We start from the raw sequence: 9,073 nt of genomic DNA, 5'->3' as shown, positions 1-9,073 counted from the left end.
GAATTAGAGGGCCACATGGCATGTAGCAAATCATGGAGGTTTTGAGCAGGAGAAGACTGAGCCAGACCTGCAAGCAGGGTCTGGGGAGGGGGTGTTTGCCTGAGGCAGGAGGCTAGATTGAGGAGTAGAAATTAAGCCCAGAGGCAACAGGAATTCCTCTCCTTTGGCCATGTATATTTTTTAATAATTTAAAAAATATTTATTTGTTTAGCTCCACCGGGTCTTAGTTGCGGCATGCAGGATCTTTTTTAAGTTGCAGCATGCCAACTCTTTGTTGTGGTGTGTGGGATTTATTTCCCTGATTGAACCCAGGCTCCCCCAGAACCCCATTGGGAGTGTGGAGTCTTAGCCAGGGAATTCCCTACTTGGGGTTGTTACATTACCTATCCTTTTGTTCATCATCCATAGAAATTCTAGGCCCACCTTCCCAGGCTTCAAGTCTCTTCTGTCCTGTGAAACCTTTCCCGGCTCCCCTGGCCCATAGTGATCTCTCTCCTGAAGGCCTGAGTACTTTGGTTAATAAGACAATTAGTCCTTAATTTGTGCTACTAGCTTATTTCACCCTCACATCAATCCTACGCAGAAGACACTATTATTTCCATTGTTCAGATGATAAAGTAGCTTCAGAGAGATTAAATAACATGTCCCATGTCAGAGCTGATAAGAGCCCGGATGGAAGACTGATTCCAAAGTCCAGCTTTTGCACCACGGGAGTAGGTCACGTACGGTGTAGCAGTGCTACACTGCCTGTAAAACTTAGTGCAGTAACACGGGAGACACAGTCTTCGCCTCAGGGAAATGCCGCAGAGGAGTACACAGTGGTACACGTGAGGTCGAAGGCCTCATGTGTGTGTGTGTTCCTGTTGTCTGCCTGGAAGTAACTGCAGGGCAAAAGCTGTCACTTCTGCTATTCCAAATCCCCTTACCTCCTAGCTCCCCGGGGATATACTCAGATGGGGTGGATGGATACCAGCTTTCCTTCACCCTCACATGAGATAGTTTCCTACCTAAAACATATTAAAGTGTTGCGATCTTTGGATAATCACCCTTATCACTTGCTATTGCCCTCTAACAGAAAACTGATCTGCCTACTACATTTCCAGTAAGAGTCTCCTTACCTTATAGGAAGCTCAGAGAACGTCCTTTAGTTCTGCTCTTGAAGGGTAAGTAAGGGTCAGTCAGTGAAAAGGACTCATTAGAAAAGACCCTAATGCTGGGAAAGATTGAGGGAGGGCAGGAGGAAAGGGGGCGACAGAGGATGAGATGGTTGCATGGCATCATCAACTCAGTGGACATGAGTTTGGGCAAACTCCGGAAGATAGTGAAGGACAGGCAAGCCTGGCATGCTGCAGTCTATGGGGTCCCAAGGAGTTGGACACGACTGAGAGACTGAACAGTGAAAAGGAGTGAAGGAGTGTGAAGGGCACTCCAGGCAGAGGGGGCAGCGTGCACAAAGGCTTGGAAGCATGACAGTGTGTGCCCAGGAACACACCTGGACTCTGACTGGAAGGGGCTCGGAGTAGGGGGTGGAAACCCAGTCATACCTGACCCTTCTCTGCTGACACTTGAGCAATGTGAATGACTCTTCTGACCTCCTAACTTTGACCCCAGGGAAGATGTCTCTGAAGACTGTTTTCTTAGGAAATGTGTCCTCAGAATGACCTACAGTTGTTTTTCAGGGTTCTTGAACATAACCCACGTTAAGTAGAAACTCAGGCAGTTGAACACTCCTGTCATAAATCACCATGGCTTCAGAGCAGGATGTAGTGGGCAGTTTGCAAGTCATTCTGAGTGTCTTGTGCCTGCCCCTGTCCCTTTCCCACCCCACTCTAAGCCTCAGAGGCTGACCCCCTGGGCTGTGTCAGTAGGTTCCCTTGCCTCTGGCTTCCCATTGGATTCAGCGAGAGCTCAGAAAGGGGAGGACAGTGACGTCAGGGTATTTATCCCCTCCGCCACTCCCTCCCTGCCAGGCGACTGTTGGCTGCACCTCCCTACCAAACACACAACTCCTGTCAGGGGGCCTCTCCACACAGCCAACTGTGCCAGCGTCTGGGTTCTGTCAACCTCCCCTCTTGCCCCTTCCGTCACTGGGCAGTAATAGCTGCCTCCTCCATTGTTACTAGCTCTCACAGGCTGAATTTTGTCCCATCAGATTCACATGTTGAAGTCCTAACCCCCAGGACCTCAGAATGCAACTGTATTTGGAGGTAGGGCCTCCAAATTTAGAGGGTGATTAAGTTAAAACGGGACCATTGGACTGGGCCCTGATACAACCTGACTGCTGTCCTTATGAGAAAATGTGGACACACAAAGAGACACCAGGGAGGTACACGTACAGATGAAAGACTATGCAAGGTCATAGTCAGAAGACAGCCTGCAAGCCCAGGAGAGAGGCCTCAGAAGAAACCAAGCCTGTAACACCTTGATCTTGGACTTGGATGTTGTTTTGTTATAGCGGCCTTAGCAGACCAATGCACTGTACGCAGCCCTGAGGGTGCTTCACTATCCCTTGCTGATTTCCTTGAGCTTTGCTTATTACATTGTATGAGTCCCCTTTACTGAAGTTTCCTTTTGAGTGTGTCATCTGTTTCTTGCTGGGACTGAGTGACACACAAGCTTAGACCAACAAGAGGATTTAGTGACAAAGGCAAGAAAGTGTACCACTGAACGCAGCTACCACTTAAAAGTCCCCACTCTCCCCACCTGGGGATACACTAGTACTACTGCAAGACGTTTCCTCTGCTCTGGGGCTAAATGACTCCAGGTGAGTCGTTCCCTCAGAGCTTCAGTTTTACTATCTGTAAAGAACAGATGACAAAGCTACCACTCTAGGGGTATTTTGAGGTGAGCGTTGGGTGAAAATGTGAAAGAACCCTACGAAGAACCGCAGTGCTCTTCCATAGTATGTCCATAAGCAGTGTCACTGATGAATGTGCACGAGCATTGCCATCTTTGAAGGCAAGAGAATGATGAATTCTGCTATGAAAGGCAGCCCTGAGTGTAGTCTAGTGGGAGGCTCTGCTGTATGTTCAGCAGTTTCCTATTAGCTCTTCATTAAAAAGAAAGAAATCAACTTTGGTTTCGCATGGATACACGCCCCATATGGACAACAGGAACAATGCATACATCTCTTCACCGTGTCCCTGCGCTTTGTAGGAAATGAAGTCAAATGAACCAGCCGGAGGCCAGAATAGCTCACACAATGAAACAGGTATGCAGTATGGACCAGGAGTAGAGTGCCTTCAGAGTCTTGTTTGCTTTTTCCAGTAAATGAGGACCTTGATCATGTTATTGTTGTTATGCAGTCACTAAGTCATCTCCAACTCTTTGAAACCCCATGGACTGCAGCCCACCAGGCTCTTCTGTTCATTGGATTTTTCAGACAAGAATACTGGAGTGGGTTGTCATTTCCTTCTTCAGGGGATCTTCCCAACCCATGGATCAAACCTGCGTCTCCTGCGTTGCAGGCGGTTTCTTTACCACTGAACCTCCAGGGAAGCCCCTCAAACATGTTCTCCTCACCTGCAAAAGCTGAAACAATCTTCACTGCTCCCCAAAGCTCTGAAGAGGGAGATCCTGATATCACACGGGGGGATGCTGTGAGAGTGGGGACAGGTGCCCGCCTCCCAGATGGTCTCAGTGAGGGGAGGACAGGCTGTGGACACTGAGGCAGGGCCTGGAAAGTCAAGGACCCCAGGTAGCCTCTGGCATCCCCCTTGCCTTCTCTGCAAGCTGGACTCTCCACTGTTCCCTCCCAGCATGGGGCAGGACTCGGCTGGATCCCTGGCTCTCCAGGAGATAGAGCTGACCCCTGGAAGGCTGCTACCTGCAGAGAGACAGGACTGCCTTAGCCAAGTGAAAAGAGAATGAAGAAGCTCACCAAGTAGCAATCTAGAAGGGGTGTCACCCCCACTGTTATTTTAAAAATTCCAAACTGCCAGTTTACTACTTTTTTGGGATCCATCACAAAAGCTGAGGTCACAGGGGGGATCACCTCTCCTGAAATCAAGGATTGATGCGGGCCTGTGTGGGACACGAGCCTGGGCTGACCTGAGGTGCAGATGCCATCAATAGAATTCACCTGGAGTCGGTAAAGAACTGGTGGAGAGTGAGCATGGGCTGGAGAGGGAGCACGGAGCCCCGAGGGACTACAGATATAGAGGGGGCTTGCGTCTTCTCGCTGGCTTTTTTCCATGGAGCTCTCACCGAAAAGACTGGACAAAGTCCTGAGAACCCCCTCAATAGGGTCTGGAGGAGGGGAAAACATCCTCTGCAGGAGGGTTGCAAAGCCCTGCTGGACCCTCCCCCATCCCCTTTCTGGAGCAAAAAACCCTTATCTGCTGGAGAAAGGGCAAAACACTATTTCCCTTAGAGTGCTGGCAAAACTGGGGGAAGCAAAATCAAAAACCCTCCACCCTAACGAAGGGGTAAGAATTCAGAAAAGGAAGACTCAGACTATTCCTGGCAGATGCTGTCTACAAGAAATGTTGAATTTCTTCAGGAGGAATGCGAGGCAAGATGGAGGCGCACTGGAATTTGAGTAAACGCAGGTAAAATACACTTAAAATTTTTGATTGTTCTAAAAGATAAATGATGGTTGAGAGTAAAAAAAACTAGTAGCAGTGTATTATGTGCGTATGAAATGTAAAAGTATTATAAAATGTATAATAGTACACATGTTGGATCAGTACACAATATCCTGTTGTGAGGTCCTTATGTTATACATGTTAAGAAACCAGAATTCAACTGAGTGAATTTTAAAGGTCCTATTGGCTTTATTCAGTGATTCATAAATTGGGCAACAACCAGTCTAGCAGGTAAAAAGGGACTCTGAGGAGCTATGGGCAGGAGGAAGCAGGAACAAGGAAGTTGTATCAGGCAAGAAAGCAGGCTGATTATTGCAAGGACACTTTCCTTTACAGGGACCATCCGCAACCTTTGTGGCACCAGGGACTGGTTTCGTGGAAAGCAGTTTTTCCAGAGACAGGGGCAGGGGAGATGGTTTCAGGATGATTCAAGCACTTTACATTTATTATGGGCTTTGTCTCTATTATTATTATATCAGCTCCACCTCAGATCATCAGGCATTGATCACGGAGGTTGCTTTAGAGGATGGTGGGGGTCTATCAGGTAGATGACCTGACTGGGGCTGAGCAGGTGATTCACGATTGATTGGTTTAAGAGTCCATTTCTGGGAGAGGCCGAAACCTAATCGAGTCTCGGTTTGGTGACTTGGGGCTTAGTGTGACTCCATTTGGAGACTGCTGTCTGGTTTTTAACAATTCTCACCTATCGATTAGACTTTCTGTCTGAGAGACACAATGAAAATTTTAAGGCATGAGTGCTCCTCCCAGCGACCACTCTGGGTTTCCTACAGTTTTGATGAATCTCTGTGTGGTATTTATGGGTCATGATGTCGTGTTCACAGTTTTTTAGTGGGCCATTCTCTTTGTTCCTTTTCTGATGTTCTGTACATAAGGAGATCATTTGGTTGGTGGTTAGCAGCTGTGAACATGTATTTAAAGCTTTTGAGAGACTACAGCGCACCAGGGAGACTGCCGTGATTATTACAAGCAGAGGAATTCCCAGTGTCTGGAGGGTACTTCGGTGCTAGGGTCCCCAAGACCCAGACCAATCAGAATCAAATAAGTCAAAGAAAGACCCTGTTGAAAGAATCACTTTCTTAAGCCAATGGCTTGTTCAGTTGATCCTGTGCAGTTGAGTTTCAGCTTCCCTAATAGTGTCAGTTCTCATGCCGCAAGTGGTTTTGGCCATAGCACAGATATCTCCTTGCTTAGCTAAAAGATAATCAAGGGCTGTCCTGTTATCAAGAACAACTTTGGCCAGAGAGTCTAGAGATTTTTATTGGGCAGCTATCACTTTAGCAGCAGATTCTGAAATATCTTTGAGAGTTAAGGAGAGGTTTCTGATCACAACTTCATTTGGAATTACTTCTAGCCAGGGGTGTAGGGATCTGCCAGAAGAGACCCCTGCATCATGAATTTCTCCTGGTAATTCCCATTTGAATCTGTGGCTCAAGACTGGAGAGGTGACAGCCATAGAAATCAGGAAAATTGAAAGGTCTGTAGACTGCATGGGAAATTTTATTCTGGTAACACTTACACTTGGCTTGTGTCCCTTTCTTTGTACAGAGCCTGGTGTGACAGAGACAGGGCTGAGTTTATTCCAGAAAAAAAACAGGCATTGAAAATCAGGGAGAAATCTGTGATAGGCAGAACAACAGGATCACCAACATTATGGCAACTCCAACCATTGTTCTAAGGTTGGATTACTTCCTCCTTTGACATATTCTCAGATATGCATTACCTTTCCAGGCCAGAGCAAGGGAAAAGGTAGACAAAAGAATCATAAAGACATTCATGGAACAAGAACTAGGAAAAAGACAGACAGGGAAGGAAGATTAGAAAGAAGCATTGAAGATTTGATGTCTTAGGAGGAAGCAGTCTACCTTGATGTCAGCATCTTCTCTTCTGAGTCAGTGTGATTGACTATGAGCAAAACCACATGCTGCGCATGAATTGATACTTCCAGGGAAGCTGACAACTGCATTGTCAGTGTTTGCACATAACCAGATATCAGATGCATCCTTCTTCCGTTGTGAAATATGCACCCAAGGTTTAACACCTTGTAATCTGGCAGTGGAGTCAGGGGTCAAGAGTACCTGGGAGGGTCCTTTTCTTGAATCTCACTTTTGCAAAAGCATCAGAGTAAAACAGTAACTTGTCTATAAGTAACAAAATTGTAAATAAATTCTCATGGTTAAAGTTTTGATGAGAGTACATTATAATGGAATTGACAAGGAAATTTGATTATTTCTCGACATATAACGTGTTAAGGTAATGGCAGCATTGGGCTGTGCTAAGTCACGTCAGTTGTGTCTGATTCTTTGTGACCCTATGGACTGTATCCCACCAGGCTCTTCCTCCATTAGATTCTCCAGGCAAGAATACTGGAGTGGCTTGCCATTTCCTCCTCCAAATAACAGCATTACACCAGGACATACCAGATTTCTAGGAATTTCCTACAATTTCTAGAACACTTATTGGCTGCTTAAGGGAATAAACTGATAGCAGTTAATTGGACAGTCCCTCACAGTGCCATCAACCCTGGGGAGGAGGGGTGGTGGTGGTCATGTGAGGGTTCTCCTTCCAGGGTAGATATGATAGCATTCAAGTTGGATGGAAGGATTTGACAAAACCTTCAAGGATAATTTTTTCCAGTGCCCTGGTTGACTGCAAATGAGACATTGAATTCTGGGCCAGTGTTTTGATGTTGGGTGCAATAGGGAAGGTTCAGGTGTTATTTATTTAAGGTTTCTGGAGGTTCTAAGGTTTCTGGTTTATTTATTTGCAGCTATTGCAGCTATAAGGTAACTAACTTGGTAGTCTTCAACTTATGGTCTTGTAGTCCCATCAGAGTGGAAAGACAGTTCAATAGAGGATTCATAGACCAAGTCCTCAGGTAAAGAAGGATAGAGGGGAGTGGGAGGAGTCATGTTAGTCTTATAGTCTTTCATTTTAGTTACCTCTTGTGTCTAATTTTTCATCAACCTTTGCAATGAATCTTTCAGTGAAGCTATTTTGTAATCTTGAAGTCTCGGAGGCTTCTGCATATTTCCAGTTAAAACAGATCCCATTCTATTTGTTTGGTTTGGGACCCCTTACTTCCTATGTGTACATCTTAAATGAATGATCCCACCTGATTGGAACATTCACCATACTATAATAGTCACTGTGATTCTGGATTGTCTTAGCCAGATTTGCCATTTTTGTAGACATTTACAGCTTCCAGGACTAGTTCTTAGACTTTTATGAAATAAGTTTTGCTGGAAGGTGGCATGCTCAATTCTTTGAAACTTGAGAATCCCATTTTTTTTTAGCTAAGGCTTGGGTCTCTTGGGGCCAAATTAATACCTAAGAGGGATGTGCCACTGGGTCAGAGATTTTGTGGTATTTTACAGTGCACCTTGTTTATGGAAATTTGCTTAAGGTTGCTGCATGACCTAATGTTGACCTAACATGTTCCATGACCAACTTAGAGATAGGTGCAAGTCTTAGAGTTAGGTGCCGAGCACTCTCACAGTGTTGGGCCTCAAGCCAGGCCCACAAAGTTTTCAGCTTTCTCTTCACTTCATTTCCAAACTCCACGTTCTTTATTTCTCTTTATTCTTTACTGCACTGGCCAGGACTTCCAGTAAGATGTTGAATCGGACTCGTAAGAGGATATCAGGAGAAAGCATTCGTCTTTCACCATCAGTTGTGATGTTAGCTGTAGGTATTTTGTAGATGTCCTTTATCAATTTGAGGAATTTCCTTCTCTTATTCCACTGAGAGTTTTAATCATGAGGGGATGTTGACATTTGATAAATGCTTTTTCTGCATCAATTGATATGATCATATGGTTTTCCTTCTTTAGGCTATTAGTATGGTAGAAGACATTGATTGATTTAAAAAATTGAATCAAATTTGTTTTCCCAGGATAAACACCATTTGTTAATGATGTATTTTTTTTCTGTCAATTTTTCAACATCAACATAAACATTTTTAATTATCTGTTTATCATTTACTTGGTATTTATACACATATTATTCTTTTTGTATATCGCTAATATTGAAGGGATATCTACATATGTAAAAATGATAAGTTTTTTAAACTACCTTTGTCTGATTTTGATATTAGGGTAATCCTGGCCTCATAAAATCAAAGTATGTTACTTTCTCTTCTATTTTCTAGAATATATGGTGTATAATTGGCAACTTTATTTTTAAAGTGTTTGATATAATTTTCCAGTGGAATCAAATGGGTCTTTTTTTTTAAGGTTGTTTTTTTCTTGTTGAATTTTTCAGGTGTTTGTAAGTATAATTCGACTTCAGCAGTTTGAAAGTGTCTTAATATGCTTGCTTTTTTTATTCTCTGAATGATGCTAAAGCTGAAACTCCAGTACTTTGGCCACCTCATGCGAAGAGTTGACTCATTGGAAAAGACTCTGATGCTGGGAGGGATTGGGGGCAGGAGGAGAAGGGGACGACAGAGGATGAGATGGCTGGATGCTG

Source organism: Bison bison, unplaced genomic scaffold (genome assembly GCF_000754665.1).
Source record: "Bison bison bison isolate TAMUID 2011002044 unplaced genomic scaffold, Bison_UMD1.0 scf7180017864254, whole genome shotgun sequence".
In the NCBI taxonomy this organism is placed as follows: Eukaryota; Metazoa; Chordata; class Mammalia; order Artiodactyla; family Bovidae; genus Bison; species Bison bison.
Note: the sequence above shows the minus strand (reverse complement) of the source record.